The following is a 17068-nucleotide window of genomic DNA, read 5'->3' on the forward strand; positions in this document are numbered from 1 at the left end:
ATTGCCCCACCTAAAAAAAGCCAAAACTATATTAAATAAAGGGTCTTTGAAGAAAGAATCAAAATCAACTGGATAAATAATTCAGCCCTAAAGGATTCATGCATCACAGATTATTGAAACAGAAAATTTTCATCAAAGAAAATAACAGCACAGCACAGTTGGGCTTTTTTTTTTTTTTTTAGTGAGGCAATTGGGGTTAAGTGACTTGCCCAGGGTCACACAGCTAGTAAGTGTTAAGTGTCTGAGGCTGGCTTTGAACTCAGGTACTCCTGAATCCAGGGCCGGTGCTCTATCCACTGCGCCACCTAGCTGCCCCGACAGTTGGGCTTTTACAAAGCAAAACTTTTGCTTTACAAAGCAATTCTTATGGGGAAATTTATGTTTGCAAACACTTTCTTTGAGAAAATAGGGAAAAAAGATAAATTGAACACACACACAAAAACTTGCAAAACAATATATTTTTGAAAAATTATACATCAAAATAGAAATCATAGAAATCAAAATGAACAAACTAGAAAACAAAATTTAAAAGATTAAAATGATAAAAGTAGAAATTATTTAAATAAAGATAAGAGAGAAATGTTAGGTAGTCTTTAAAAAAGAAAGACCAAATTGTCAATAAAAAGGAGAATTCACAACAAATGAACAAAAAAAATTACTAAAAAAAATATTTTGTCCAGCTACACACCAATAAAAACTTACAATTTAAATATAACAGGTGAATATTTACAAAAATGTAAAATACTCAGATTATCAGAACAAACCCCAGAAAATTCAAAGAACCCAATTCAAAAAAAAGAAATTGAACACCATAAAGGCACACCCAAAGGGGGGGAACCCCAAAGCATATGTATTTATAAGTGAATTCTATTAGATATTCAACAAACAATTAAAACCTATATTGAACAAACTGTTTGCAAAAACAACAAAAGAAGGGACCTTACCAAACTCCTTCTATGATACAAATATGGTCCTGATACCTAAATCAGAGAGAAAGAAAACTATAGGCTAATATGCCTAATGAATAGCAATGCAAAAAAATTGGGGGGGGGGAGGGCAATTGAGTTAAGTGACTTGCTCAGGGTCACACAGCTAGGAGGTGTCAAGTGTCTGAGGCCGGATTTGAACTCAGGTCCTCCTGAATCCAAGGCCAGTGCTCTATCTATTGCACCACCTAGCTGCCCCACAATGCAAAAATTTTAAGTAAAATATTTAACAAATTGGCTACAGCAATATCAAAAAGGTTATATACAATGATCAGGTTGGTTTTATACCAGGAATTCAAGTTAAGTTCAAAATTATAAGAACTATAACATAGTAGACCATATTAATGATAAAACAAAAATTACATAATGTCAATAAATTTTTAAAAAGTCTTTCTGAAATATAACATAAATTTCTCTTTACAACATTAAAACACATTGGAATAAACGAACCTTTCCTTACTATAATAAATAGTATCTATCTCAAATCAAGAGCCAGCATTATCTGTAATTCTAAAAGACTAAAGACCTTTGCAGTTAGATGAAAGGTGTAACAGGGATGTTTATTATTTCCACTACTACTCAGTATAGTTCTAGAAATGCTTGCTATTCTAATTAGACCCCCCAAATTGAGTGACTAAGCAAAGATCAAGAGAAAACAAAATTATTGATTTTACAAAATTATATAGTCTTCTTAGAGGATCCTAGAGATTTAACTAAAACTAATTTAAATAACTCCAGCAAAAAAAGATATAAAACAAAGTGACATAAATCATTAGTTTTTCTGTATATTATTGACAAAGCCCAGCAAGAAAAGATAGAGAAATTCAAAATAACTACAACATTATAAAATAGCTGGGAGTTTACCTTCCCAAGAAAACTTTATTAATAATTGAATGACATTCTCATAGAGAAATACAGACCTAAGTAATTGGGAGATAGTCACTGAACATAGTTAAGTTATAATACTATAACAAAAATAACAATATTTAAACTAGTTAATTTGCTAAGTGTCATACAAATCATCTTTTCAAAATATTACTTAGGACAACAAGGAAAAAAAAAAAGACACTCTAGCTGAAAGGTAAAGAATTTCAAGAGAAACATGTTTTGAAAGTTGGAAAGAAAGGACCCTAGCAGTAGCATATCTCTGACTATAATACAAAGCAGTAATCAAGGAAAAAACAAACAAATATTTAATAAGGCAATAAAATGAATGAATGAATGAATGAATGATGAATTAATAGATAAATAAACTAATAAGCAAATAAACAAATGGAAGTTTGTCAGTGGAGCAGATGAGGTACACACAGTAACATGAAGTCTGATAAACCAAAAGACCAACATTTAGCCTTAATCTAAAAGAATTCAAGGTAAATTCAAAATTATAAGAGGAAGAGGACTTAATAAAGGTATTTCTTAAGTACACACTTACTATGTGCCCTTCAAATGTGGAATAGCTGAATATACTGTGGCATATGAAGGTAACAGAATATTGTTCTGCTACAAACTCTGCTGGAGTATTGTTCTGCAATATTCAGAGAACAGTGAGAAAGCTGAACTGATTCAGAATTAGTTAAACACTTTTTAAAGAAAAAACAACAAAGAATGACTTAAGAACTCCAACTGCAATAACCAACCAACCACAAATGAAGAGTATGATGATAAAGGCAAGCCACCCACCTCCGGATAGAGAGGCGATATTCAGAATTCAGATGGATACAAGGCTTTTTCAGTCACACAAAGCATAGATTGGTTTTATGGGATTATGTTTTTTTTATTCCAAGTTTTTTGTTTCCTTTTTTTTTAATTGGGTGGTAGAATTTGGGAAGAAAAGAAGGGGACTAGGAATAAAGTCACCAAAAAAAAAAAAGAAAAGAGGATTCTTCAAAATTTTTAAAGAAATGCACTGAAAAGAAGTTCACAAGAAAACACTGGCCAGCAGGACAGTTATGAAAGTAAAATGTTTTCATTTTATACCTCAGAAAACAAGTAAGGGGAAGCTAGGTGGTGCAGTGGATAAAGCACTAGCCCTGGATTCAGGAGGACCTGAATTCAAATCTGACCTCAGACACTACTTGGTACTGTGTGACCCTGGGCAAGTCACTTAACCCTCATTGCCCCGAAAAAAAAATTAATTAATTAAAATAAAATAAAATGCATAGCGATCACTTAGTGCAATGAATAATATAAAACTAAATTCCAGTTCACATTCTGGAATAGGTACAGTATTCTGCCTTGGGAAGTACAATATAATAAGTAGTAGCAGAAGTATAGCAGGCACAAGTATTTTTAATTTTTTGTAAAATTGTAAATCTTGATTTCACATCACTTGCTTTTTAAAATAAAATATAATAAAATCCACAACTTACTTTCAAAATTGTCCAGCTTATCTGTTTCCTTCTGAATTTTCTGCTCTTTTCTTTTGTACAGTGAAAAAAAGTTTCAATGTCCCCTTTTCATATTCTTCATTAAAAACTGAAAAAAAAGGGGGCAGCTAAGTGGCGCAGTGGATAAAGCACCGGCCCTGGATTCAGGAGTACCTGAGTTCAAATCCGGCCTCAGACACTTGACACTTACTAGCTATGTGACCCTGGGCAAGTCACTTAACCCCCATTGCCCCGCAAAAAAAAACAAAAACCAAAAACTACCAACAACAAAAACAAAACAAAACTGAAAAAAGGGAAAAATTAAAAACAAAACAAAACAAAACAAAACAAAAAAATCTACCCACCCACCCTAAATAGCAACAAAGAAGCATAGTGGAGGAAAAGGTGCCAGGGTCTATTGGGGGCAACCAGGTTACATTGTAATCAATCACAACTACCCCACCTAAATCCCTGTAGCCACCTGACTTGGTACTGGATTTGGAGTTAGGAGACCTGGGTTCAAATTCCAACTCTTCCCACTGGATCCAAAAGACTCTGGAGGACAAAGTGAGGCTAGTGACTTTGCATAGCTCTGCTTCACTTAAATCCAATTCATTTCAAATCATGACATCACCTTCCAATGTTATGGTCCTCTTCAAGAATGAAGGACAGGGGGGGCGGCTAGGTGGCGCAGTGGATAAAGCACTGGCCCTGGATTCAGGAGTACCTGAGTTCAAATCCGGCCTCAGACACTTGACACATACTAGCTGTGTGACCCTGGGCAAGTCACTTAACCCCCACTGCCCCGCAAAAAAAAAAAAAAAAAAAAAAGAATGAAGGACAAACAATTTGGGACAAATCACTTACTCTCTCTGGGTCTCTTTCAATCTCCTCTTCTGAAAAACTGAATTATATAATCTACTAAGATCCCTTCTAGTTTTAAATCTACAAGCCTAACGTTCTGACACTCCATATTTTATACCTTCCCCCAAACCCCAATAACGCTAAACAAGGCCTGGATGCTGAATACTATAACAAAATTAGAATCTTTTATACGTGGTTCGGACCATTGTCTCCTCCAAAAAGGCCAGACTACAAAACTGGGGCACCTTTATGTTGGATGGACTATCTCAGTTGCAATCTTGCACCAAGTGCCAAATTTGCCTCTCCTGAAGTCTATTTATTCCCTATTCTTCTGAAGAGAACTTTAAAAGCACAAGTCGATAGAGCCGAATCTCAGCCAAGACCAAACTCTCTAACTCTTCCCAACCTTTACTGTCACAAAGTTTTCTTTTTCCTCTCCGTCTCTGTCTGTCTGCCTGCCTGTCTCTCTCCTCTCTTTTGTTTCTCTCTGTCTCTCTCCTCTCTCTTGTTTCTCTCTCTCTCCTCTCTGTCTGTCTCTCCGTCTGTCTCTCTCTCTTGGCTTCTTTCAACTGAGAGTTTTTCACTGGGGCAGAGGAACCTATTAAGACATCAATCTCTACTGGAGGCTTGCTTTGACTTGCAAAGAGCTATTATTCACTTCCTAAAAAGCTAAGACTCAGAATTTATTCTACAGTAAAAGCCCGCAATTGAAGCCTCTGATTTCCTGTGTTAGTCTATTTATTTTTTATTTATTTTTCAAAGCACGTAAGCTGGCCCCCAAATATATATGCTTTGAAAGCATGGCTCAAGGAACACAAACATATAATCCAATCTGAGTGAAGCAGCATGGTACTGCTGAGCCAAGGAAACCCAACTTTGCCCTGGAGCAAGAATGGGATCCCTCACCACTTGCCTCCTGAAGCATCTTGCAGAAAGATCCAGGATCTTAACAATTCATCACTAAAGCATTTATTGAGCACTCACTATGTACCAGGTACTGTGCTAGGTAGGTTCTGGGCCCAGGCCTTAATGAGGTTATGTTCTAACAGGTAAGAGGTAATAACAAACAAAACAAGGTAACCTAGGAGAAGACAGGGGCTGGAAGGGCCTCATGCACAAGGAGGCACTAGACTTGACTCTTGAAAGAAAGCAGAAGTGTAAAGGCAGAGCATTCCAGATATGGGGAAAAAGAACATTAGGAAGGGGGCATAGAGGGAGGGGAAGGAGACTGTATTGATGTGGAAAAGGCGGGATTGGGCCAGGTTGTTAAGAGCTTTAAATGCCAAATAAAGGAGTTTATATTTGATCCTAGAGGATGAGAAAGGCATGGGAGCTTCATGAAATTGGGAGGAGAAGAAATGGTGACATAATCAGACCTGAGCTTTAGGAAAATTACTTTGTTCACTAGCGGGGAGGAGAAGGGAAATAGATTGGAATGGATTAAGACTTCCGTCAGAAGACCAATAAAGAGGCTATTGCTAAGGGACTAAACTCGTATGCTAACCATATTAACAGACAAAAAGAAATGGATTGAGACATAGTAAAAAGGTAGAAATGACAACATTTGCAGTCAATTGAACGTGTGGGGTGAAAGTTTCCTATCCAATGTGAAGGCAAATTTTCAGTGCAAGACAGGAAGAATGATGATGCTCTTGTGGGAAACTCAGAAAGGGAACAAATTTAGAAGAAAAGACAATGGGCTCAGTTTTGGACATGTTGAGATTAAGATGCTGGTGTGAACCCCATCCTGAAATGTCTAACAGACAACTAACTATATGTCCACTGGACATATAGATCTGGGAGTCATTTGAATAGAAATGACAATATGCATATGAGATCACCAAGAGAGAAAGTATAGAGAGGAGAGGACCCAGGATATATTGAGGTATGTCCATACCGAGTATGACATAGATAAGACTGAGAAAGAGCAGTCAAACAGGTAGGAGAATAAAGAAAGGGCAATATCATAAAATTTTAAAAATAGAGAGAAACGAGACTATCTAGGAGAAGATGGTCAACAGTGTCACATGCTGAAGACGGATCCAGAAGGATGGGAACTGAGAAAAGACCATTAGCTTGGCAATTAAGAGATCATATGTAACTTTGGAGAGAACAGTTTCTGTTGAGTGGTGAGGTGAGGTAAGAAGCCAGAGTAGAAGTTTTTAGAAGGTGGGGCAGCTAGGTGGCGTTGTGGATAAAGCACCAGCCCTGGATTCAGGAAGACTTGAGTTCAAATCCAGCCTCAGACACTTGACACTTACTAGCTGTGTGACCCTGGGCAAGTCACTTAACCCTCATTGCCCTGCGAAGAAGAAGAAGAAGAAGAAGAAGAAGAAGAAGAAGAAGAAGAAGAAGAAGAAGAAGAAGAAGAAGAAGAAGAAGTTGTTGTTGCTGTGAGTGAGATGGAAAACTAATTAGGGAAATGTAAACAGGTTGCCTGACTGTAGTGAGGTCTCAGTTGTGAATAAGTAAGAGCCATAGTGGACCCTTTTAGCACAAGTTGCATTACTTCTTCCAGCTTAGCTTAGTCAATAAGGCAGAGGATGCAAATGGTGAGAATAAACCCAGAGTGGGGTTTGTCAAATTGTGAGGAAGAAGAAGAAAGGGCTTTAAAAGTGGTAGACTGGGTAGAGTTGAAGTGCTTCATTAAGGACGTAGAGAGTAGAAAGGCAAGTTCCTACAATTCCAAGAGGGAAAAACAACCCAAGCACAGATGCATGAAAAAAGGCCATTTTTCACAACAGAAAATTTCCTTAACAAGCAATGTGATACCCCCTAATGGAGGTACATGAAAGCTCTCCCCCAATACCACTCCAATGCACTTTCAAAATACAAAAATTATATAATAAGCTAGCTTTGTGATCATACAGACACACCAGGACCTATGATGTTAAGCATAAAAAGAACCTTTCAAGGTTGTGTGTGTGGGGTTGGCTGAAAGATTCCTTCTCTTCCAAATCATGAGATAATTTGTAGTAACATAAAAAACATACTATATTATGGTAGGGAGGAAAGGGTGATGCCCTACTGATAGCTAAGAAAAATGGTTTCCCTCCCCAAAAAGACATCATATAATTCTGTCCTTCTGTGTTTGATCAATCAGCAAGTATTTACTGAATGTCTAAGATGTAGTATGCATTTTTCTAGGTGCTACGAGGCCTTCTGGAAGCTGCTTAAATTTCCCAGTTACCTTAGAGAAGGTGTGAGAGAGGAGATGGTATGCACTCTGCATACAACTGACCCTTTAACCTGGGCAAGAGAAAGATTTTTTTTTCTTCTCACAGAAGTCAGAAGTCACATGGGGATCATTTAAGGACTCAATTGAAAGGGGGGGGGGAAGGGCCATCCTTCCCATTTCATTCAGGATTGTCATCGGCCCAAGATCAGGAATAAATTCCCAGTGGAAGTGGTGCCTACCTGTTTTCCAGCTTGAAAGGGAATGAGCCGTCCATGGAGCAAGTCTTTCCTGGGCTATGGGAAGCCAGAGGGTTTACAATGCTGATTCACTATACCTAAGGATGAGCTCCTCTAGATCCCAAGGAAGGTCAAATGATTACAGGGAATACAACCAAAGATCCAACATGGCGTCTAAGAGGATTCAATCCATAGGAAGACTATTTGGCCAACTTCAAATCCTTGGCAGGAGGGAAACTTCAAATCTTCACAGGATCAACCTGAAGTCCCAGAAAAGTGAAATGTCCTCCCTTAAGGTTACGTGGGTAGGTAGTAAGTAGCAGAGGCAGAATTTGAACCCTAACATTCCTTGAGTCCAAAACATGGACTCGAGAGTTGGAAGGGACCTTGGAGGACATTCAGCTTAATCTTTTCCTGCTCATGAATTCCCTTCTGCAACATCCTAGATAAGTGGTCACTGGGTCTTTATCTCTGCTTAAAGACTTCCCTAGCATCCCCTTCTTTCACCCCAAGCAGCACTGATACAACCTCCTCTAATTACTCCTGTCCCTTTCCCCAATCACTGGGGGGAAAAATACTTCTTCCCCAGCACAACTGGTTCATATCCCTGTGTGTCACTCCTATCCAATACAACCAGAGATCTTGGCCCATGTCCTTTCCTTCACAGTCTTCACTGGTGTTTATTTGAGAAGACAAATGAATGAGATGTTAACAGTTTCCTGTTTCCATCTCAGCTCCAGAGCCACAAACCAGAAAGACAAATGCCTTTCTCCAGACACCTCTCATCCTTCTTAGGAAGATCTTCAGGAAGCAGCTAGTGGGAACTGGGGAAGTGAGGAGGGATTTCCTAAACAGCCTGGCTTTTCTGCCGCTGCCCTAGTGAGTGCCCACAAAGGACCCGAGCACTAAACCTAATCAGATGCCAGCAGCACATCTGCTAAAAGAGTTTTTGGCAGTTCAAAGAAATAGAGAGCATGAGACAGATCAAGGACACTTTGGTTTGCACCCTGGCTACTCCCAACTCAATCAGACAAAAGTCTCTCTCTATTTTCTATGCTTCAAAAAGCTAGGAAAGTGAGTAACAACTTTACCAGAGCAGAGGGTATATATAGGTAGGACAGATGGGAGGCAGAAAGCCTCATCCATAAAACCAAGAGGCTAGCCCACACAATTTCTAAAGTCCTCTCCCCTCCCTGTGTATCTCCCCTTAACATGCCACTCCTACCCTCTCCCATCCTTTGTAAATTTTAGAATGGCCCTGGTTCTTAAGAAAGTCAATCTATGAGGCTTCAGAAATTCCACCTTTAACTGCTGACTAGAGTAAATGCAGACTTCAGTATGTGCAGCTGTCGGCCCAGGCCATCTTGCTCTCTCACCCTCCATCCCTCCATGCTCTGAGCATAGCAATCAAATCAAAGGTACAAGTACTCTTTGTTGTTGTTTAGTCATTTTCAATTCTGTCTGACTCTTTGTGATCCCCTCCTCCTTGGGGGGGAGGGAGGGTTCTTGGCAAAGATATTGGAGTGGTTGGCCATTTTCTTCTCCAGCTCATTTGATTGATGAAACTGAGGCAAACAGGGTTAAGTGACTTGCCCAGAATCACCCAGCTAGTAAGTGTTGAGGTCAGATTCCAGCTCAGGAAGATGAGTCTTCCTGACTCCAGCCCCAGCACTCTATCCATTACACCATCTAGCTGGCTTCTTAAAGCAAAGCTCCTACTGCAGTGCTGTCTCCTCTTTTAGAGTCTGTGAGGAGAGGGACTGGCTCATTGTTTGCTTTTGTATCCCCAAAGCTGATTTAGGACAGTGCCTTGCTTTTTCAGTCATAAATTCGATGCTTTATAAAAGAGTTACTATAAATACTTGGATTTTTGGTAAGATTTCAGAGAATCGATTCCATTCCTGTCTCTAGCAAACAAAATTCAATGGAGAAACTCAAAAAGGTACTCAATACCTTTGATACCAGGCAGACTTTCAGTTAAAAATAAGGCCTCCCACTCGCAGCCTTTGTCTTTAATATCTCTCCCTCCCTCCCTCTCTCTCTCCCTCCTCAGACTGACACTAATCCCCTAAACTGAGACTCTTTCATTCTCTACTCCTAACCCAAGGTCTCCAAACTCCTTCCAAGTTGGGGAAAGCCTAGAGAGGCTTCTTCACCTTGGATTTGAAGTCCAAGTTCCCAGAGAACAATGAGCCTTCCAGAAGTAGGTGTGATCCAACACCTTTCCATGACATCCCCCTCCCAGCTTTTCCAAGCCACAGACTACCAACCCCTCTCCATCCATAGAACAACATGAGAGTTTCCTGAGGGATCTATGAGGAGCTGAATTCATATGGTAATTTTCCCCTTACAACACAGAGAACAAGCTCCTCCAGAGTCAGAGAAGCCTAGGGCCCACTGCAAAGGAGCAAAGGCAGCCTTCATGGTCATCTCCAGCTGTGCGGAGGGGGATGGTAGGAGATGGAGCAGCACAATCCGTAGTTTGACTTCTCATCTCATCTCCCCTGGTTCTGGCCTAACAACATGATCAGGTTCATAGATGGAGAGTGGCAAACTAACTCCATCAACCCCTTCATTTTACTGATGAAAAAAGCTGGCGTCAGACCCACATCACCCACCCTAAGTCCTAACCCACAATTTAGGAGGATTTAGTTCCCTCCCTGAAGGCCTGGGCTGAGGAGGAATTTCTGAAGGTTTCCACAGGAGGCCCAGCCCAATTTCACACCTTATCCTTTTAACTCTCACTACATACATAATCCACCTCATACCTCCCCCACCACACAAACACACACACATACATCTCCTTATATCACTTCCAGAATCTATGAAATCAAGTATCCTTTTTTTCTGCTCTCAGTTTGGGCTTTCTATAATCAACCAATCAACTAATTAGTAAAGGGGCAGCTAGGTGGCGCAGTAGATAGAGCACTGGCCCTGGATTCAGGAGGACTGAGTTCAAATCCAGTCTCAGACACTTAATACTAGCTGTGTGACCCTGGGCAAGTCACTTAACCCCAATTGCCTCACCAAAAAAAAACCAAAAACCAACCAATTAGTAAGCACCCAACATATACCAGGCATTGTGGATGCCCAGACATAGAATTCCAAGCAATTTACATCCTAATGGGGAGACAACCCAGTGTACACAAATATATGCAACAGATATAATTGTATAAACACAGGGTAGTTGAAAATATAAGGTGAGTGGGGAGGAGGGCACTAACATTGGAGGGGGAGTGATATCAGGAAAGGCTTGAGGCTAATGCTTGAGCTTCATTTTAAAGAAAGAGAATGAATCTATGAGGCAGAGTTGAAGAGGAAGTACCTTTTAGGAATGGGGGAAGACCAGTGCAAAGATACAGAGAAAGGAAATGGAATGCCGTATGTCTGAGCAGTGTGTGGAATGGGCAAGGAGACCAAGGGGGAGACCACTGCAATAACCTGGATGAGAAGGGATAGGTGTATGATGGGAGGTAAAGGGTTGGATACCAGAGATGTGGTGAAGGTGGACATAGCAAGATTTGTCAATTGATTAAACATGTGGGATAAGGGAGAGGGAGGAGTTGAAAATAACCCGAAGATTCCAAGCCTGAGGGACTGGAAAGATGGCAGTGCCTTTGATGGAAATAACAAATATTGGAAGAAGGAAGGGTTTGGGAGAAAAGATAATGAGTTTGGGGCTGTAACGACTGGAATGACGCCACATGCTGGAGACTTACTGTAGAAGAGTTCTGCCCATGAAGCGAAGGTCTTTGAGGGCAAGACCAGGAGTCTTTTCTTTGGTGTCAGGAAGTGACGCGGGCTACTGGGAGGAGGAAGGAAGAGACTGGCGCTCAGTCTCGGGCTCTCTCTTTCCTGAGGACTCTGGTGGAGAGCGGAGCTAGAAATGTGCTCTCCCTTTAATAGATAGGAATCTAGGCCTTTTTCTCTCTCTTTACCAAATTCTTATTCTCCTTAATAAATGCTTAAAAGTCTAACTCTTGCTAAAGCTTATTATTGGCGACCACTCATTAGATATTTTAGACAGTTTAGCTAGAATTTTAGCCCTTAACAGGGCATATTGAGGATGAGATGACTCTGGGATATACAGTTTGAAATGTCCAATAGGCAGTTGGTGATGCAGAAATGAAATACTATAGATCTGCAGTCTTCAGCATAAAGATGATGGCTGAACCCATGGGAGATAAAAGAAAGATTGTAGAGATCTGTAGAAAATTGTAGGGCAGCTAGGTGGAATATTGATTGGACTTCAAGGCAGGAAGACCTGGATTCATATCCTGTCTTTGACACTTAACCAGCCATACTTCTCTGCCTCATAACACTTACTTCACAGGGTTGCTGTGAGGATCAAATGAAATAACCCATTTGAAGTACTTTGCAAACCTTTAAAAATCACAATATAAATCCTAGCTGTTATTATGAGGAAGCTAGGTGCTGCAGTGGATACTGAATGTATGACCTGGGGGGCAGCTAGGTGGCATAGTGGATAAAGCACTGGCCCTGGATTTAGGAGGACCTGAGTTAAAATATGACCTCAGACACTTGACACTTACTAGCTATGTGACCCTGGGCAAGTCACTTAACCCTCATTGCCCCGCAAAAAAAAAAAAAGAAATGAAATGAAATAAAAATAATAAAACCTGAATGTATGACCTGGAATCCTGAAGACTCGCATCTAAATTCTATCTCAGACAATCATTAACTGTGACACTGAGCAAGTCACAACTTGTGTCTCAGTTTCCTCATCTGTAAAATGAGGATAATAATAGCACCTACCTTCCCAAGTTGTCGTGAGGATAAAATGAGAGACAACATATATAAAGCACTTTACAAACTTTAAAATGCCGTATAAATGTTAACTGCTGTTGTTATTATTTTTTAATAGAGAAAAAAGAGGAGAAGGCCTAGGATGGAACTTTGGGGAATACCCACAATTAGGGAGTAGAATATTGATGATGAACCAACAAAGGAGAGAGATGAGTGATCAGGCAGGGAGGAGAGAAGAGTATTGAAGTCCCAGAGAAGAGAAATTTCTGTATGGATTCTATATATAATTCTATAGAGGCACTAGAGAAGATGTTAAAAGGATGAGGTAGAGTAATTGAAGGAAAGTAAAACAGGCTCAGGACCACCCACCCAAACTCCCAGATCACTCCCATTTGCTTCTTATAATGAGAAAAGTTCCTTTTCCACTGGCATTTTCTGCTCAGAATCATCATCTCAACTATGAAATGGGCAGAAAGCCAAAATCATTCCACTAGTTTAATATCTCTCACTTTAAGTGACTCACAAATGATGTTGCTTCCTTATTTCTTCAATTAAAATAACAAAATTAGCCTCTGGATATAGATTAGGATCAAAGTAGTTCAAAGCAAAACAAAGCATATGGACAAAAAGCTAACAAGCACAACTAAGAAGTAAAGACACATGCAGATTCAAAATGAGACACTGGAATAATATTTATTAAATATACAAAGCAAAAAAAAAAAAAAAAAAAGGAGAGTTGTAACCAGACAAAGCAAAATCAATCAACGAACAAGCATTTATTAAGCACCTAATAAGTGCCAGCTTTTGTGCTAGGCAATGGAGATAAAAAGACAAAAAAAAAAAAAAAAAAGAAACAGGAAGACTCTTTAAAACTCTTTAAGGTGGAGGTAAGGAGGGAGTACATTTCAAGGAAGAGGGAACAGCAGGATGTCCTGTACAAAGAATGAAGACAGGAAATGGGGTTATCTTGAGTAAGTATAAGATAGACGGCAAATTTGGCTGTAGTAGAGAGTGCAAGAAGGATAGTAATGTATAACAAATATGCAAAGGGTAGTTTGGAGAAGGGTTGTGAAGAGCTTTCAAAGCTTAAAAGAGGATTCTTAAGGCAATAGGGATTGCATCGAATAGGGGAATAACATGGTCTAACCTACACTTCAGGAAATTTAGCTTGGCAGTTGTGTAAAGGAGAGATTGGAAGGTGAGGGTGAGAACACTTAGGGCAGAAAGAGCAATCAGGAGGCTACTGCAGTTGTTTAGGGGGGAACTTATTAGGGTCTCTGATAAGAGAAATGGCAGTGTGAGTGGAGAGAGGGGTATGGATTTGAGAGATGCTGGAGAGGTAAAAATGACACGGTTTGACTACAGATTGGATATGTGAAGTGAATGGGTGAGGAATCCAGAATATCACTGAGGTTGTGAACCTGGAAGAATGGTGGTATCTTCAATGGAAATAAGCTAGTTTTTAAAAAATTAATTATTTTAGTTTTTTCTCAATTACATGTAAAAACAATTTAAAAATTCTTTTGAAATAAGTTAGTTCTAAAGAGGAGTTGTATGGTAAGAACAAAGATAATGAGTTGTTTGGAGCAGGTTGCATTTGAAAGGTCAACGGGACATTGAGTTTGAAATATTCTTCTAAAAGGCTGGTATGATTTGGAATTGGAATACAGGAGAGAGAATAGAGCTAGCTATGTGGAAGGGGTGGATAGGAGAGAGAGAGAGAGAGAGAGAGAGAGAGAGAGAGAGAGAGAGAGAGAGAGAGAGAGAGAGAGAGAGAGAGAGAGAAAGAGGAGAGGAGATATTGAGATTGACTGATTAAGGATAGACAAGGGTTGTGGGAGGGAGGCTTTACTCTTAGGTGAGAGAGAGGAGATAATTGAACCACAGGAGTAGACAAGATCATCAAGAAAGAAAATTTGGAAAAAGAAAAGGGGCCAGGTCAGAGCCTTGGGGTACACCCACAATTAGGGAATGTGTTATGGATATGCTATTTCAAAAATAAAGTACCATTTAACCCTCCCAATTTGTTCCCCAAATCTAACACACTCACTCACCTCACTGCTAACACTGTACTTCTGGGAGACATGACAACAAATATAAATGAGTTGTGGGGGGTGAGGCTGAAGGCATTCAAATTAAACGAGGCTCCTAAGGAAATGGCATTTGTCCTATACCTGTTTTTTGAGGGGTTTTGTTTAGCAATTTACCTGCAGCAAATACTTTAACTATAAACAGAATTTTTTTTCTTTATCTATATATAGATATAGAGGGTACAGGAGAAACTTGGTTAGCAACTTGGTAGCTGTAAATTGCTATCACCCTTTTTGTTACATGATCTGGCTTCTTGATTTTAAGCCCATTTGGGATCACTATGGAATTCCTAATGTAGGTAACTGGAAGGTTGTCTCTTTCTTTTCATCATCAGATATCTATTCTGCTCTGTCCCCTCCCTATCTGCCTCCAGTATCCAAGAGTCAAAATGCCTCAGAGTAAATAATACTATGGTGGGTTTTTTTTTTAATTCAGAACAACTCCATGGTATCCTCTCCCCTCACCACACATGCACAAAATTAAAAAGCAGCCAAACCCAAATCTTGAACTATGAAGAATTGATCCTGGTCTCCTTGTGGGGTGGGAGAGGGAAAGAGAAAAAGAACAGGGAGGAAGAGAGAAAGAGTGAGGAAAGGGGAGAAGAGGAAAGGTGACAGAAAGGAAGAGGAGGAGGAGGAGAGAAAAAGAGAAAAGGAGATGAGAAGAGACAACCCACAGTCAACCTCCCTGCTTTTTCTCATCTTCTAAAGGAGTCTGCATAAGGGCTGCCCATGACTGCTGCTTCCTAGGTTCATTGTGAGAGATACCCACTACAATGCAAAAAAGAAACATTATGTTGATTCTAATATAGAATAGATTGTCAACCTACTTTCTGTATTTCAAAGCTCCTCCCAGACCCACTCTCCACTCACACAGCCATTATCCTAGTTCAGGCAATCACCTCACGCCAGATCTGTTGAAATCGCTGTCTGATGTCCCTGCTTCAAGTCTCTTGGAACTCAAATCCATCTGTTAACTAAGGAGAGCCCTTCTATCTTTAAAGCTATGACCCTATGACCCACCCTCCACACAAGTATCAAAGTGATCATCCTAAATCATAGATGGGACTATGTCACTCCTCTACTCAAAAAACACTCATGGCTCCCTATTACCTCCTGGGATCACCCATAAACTCTCTGTTTGTTCTTTTAAGCTCTTCAATGCCTGGTCCCTCTCAAACTTTCTGGTCTTTACTACCCTCCAGGCACTTTATCATCTAATCATACTGGTTTACTTGCTGTTTCTTGTACATGAGAGACTCTATTTCCCATTTCTGTGCCTTTGCCTAGGCTTTCAATCAGGCCTGGAATGCATGGTCTCCTTTATCACTTCTGCCTTAGAATCCCAACTTTGCTCAGGTGTCACCCTTCGCATCAGGCCTTGCCTGGTTGTTACCTTCCAACTAGTCTTTTTAAAAATCTATTTCTGTATCCCCTGTACAATATAAACTTCTTGAGAGCAGGGATTGTTTTTGCTTCTTCTCTGTATCCCCAGCACTAATCATTTAATAAATAATTGTTTTCTAACTAACATCAGAAAGATTTTTCTTAATTTCTCCTGGAAGCAGCAAGGTGAAACAATAGATGGAGCACTGGATCTGAAGTCAGAAGGACCTGAATACAAATGTAGCTTCAGACACTTATTAGTTGTATGACCCTGGACAAGTCATTTAACTGCTGCTGGCCTCAGTTTCTTCAACTGTAAAACAGAATAATATTTTGAGATGCCTTTGATAATCCAGTTCCATTCTGTTTTATTTTTGTTTTTTGTGGGGCAATGAGGGATAAGTGACTTACCCAGGGTCACACAGCTGGTATCAAGTGTCTTTGGCCAGATTTAAACTCAGGTCCTCCTAAATCCAGGCTCGGTGCTTTATCCACTGTACCACCTAGCTGTCCCTCATCCAGTTCCATTCTGACTGAAATAGCACCTACCTCCTTCCTAGAAGACTGTGAAGACCAAATGAGATAATTAGTACAGCTCCAGAAACATAGTCAGTGCTTAATAAATGCATGTTTCCTTCATTGCTTCCTTCCCCCTTGCCTCACATATCACCACCTTCCCTAACTTAAGTGTTTCCTCTTCAACAGAAAAAATTCAGTCCTAATAGATACCCACCATACTGGGATAGAGAACTCATCCAGTTCTGCACAAATACTACCAAGAGGCCACACAGTAAAGAGAGAGGGTCCCATCATCTCAGACCAATGGAAGAGGAAGTGCTTGCATCCTCAGAGCCTGGCTTGACTCCTTGCCTTCAAGTGAACCTGCAAGTGCCCACAAGCCCTAGAGAAGCCAAAAAGGAAACAATTCCTGGAGAAAAAGGCTTGGGGGGCTTGGGGGGGGGGGAGAGGGAGGATGAGTAGTTACTACTGAATTTCCTGGATGATCTCTGATGATATCTATCCAAAATTTGGAAAGGATCCTAGTCCCCCAATTCCATCAACCCCACACTTCTGAAATATAGCAATGAGTGACAGGCAGAGAGAGAGCATTCCTGAATTCAATTAATTCCCACTTTTACAAGATAACACATATACCCCAGAGGGAAAGGATGAGATTCTTGAATCTTTAAGGTTT

General features: G+C 40.0%; 1 protein-coding gene across 5 annotated transcripts in view; it reads right to left on the minus strand.

Annotated features, from left to right (window-relative positions):
- The window catches only part of SEPTIN9 (septin 9), a 347050-nt gene that overhangs the window by 50005 nt on the left and 279977 nt on the right, over nt 1-17068 (minus strand). The window contains exon 1 of one of the 5 annotated variants that reach the window (XM_044003885.1): nt 3356-3461. The exons of the other annotated variants lie outside the window; for them this stretch is intronic. The gene's annotated coding sequence lies outside the window, so the exon portion shown is untranslated. Of the gene's footprint in view, nt 1-3355; nt 3462-17068 lie in introns of those variants that run through there. 5 annotated transcript variants of the gene reach the window in all.

This window comes from Dromiciops gliroides, chromosome 4 (assembly GCF_019393635.1).
Source record: "Dromiciops gliroides isolate mDroGli1 chromosome 4, mDroGli1.pri, whole genome shotgun sequence".
Taxonomy (NCBI): Eukaryota; Metazoa; Chordata; class Mammalia; order Microbiotheria; family Microbiotheriidae; genus Dromiciops; species Dromiciops gliroides.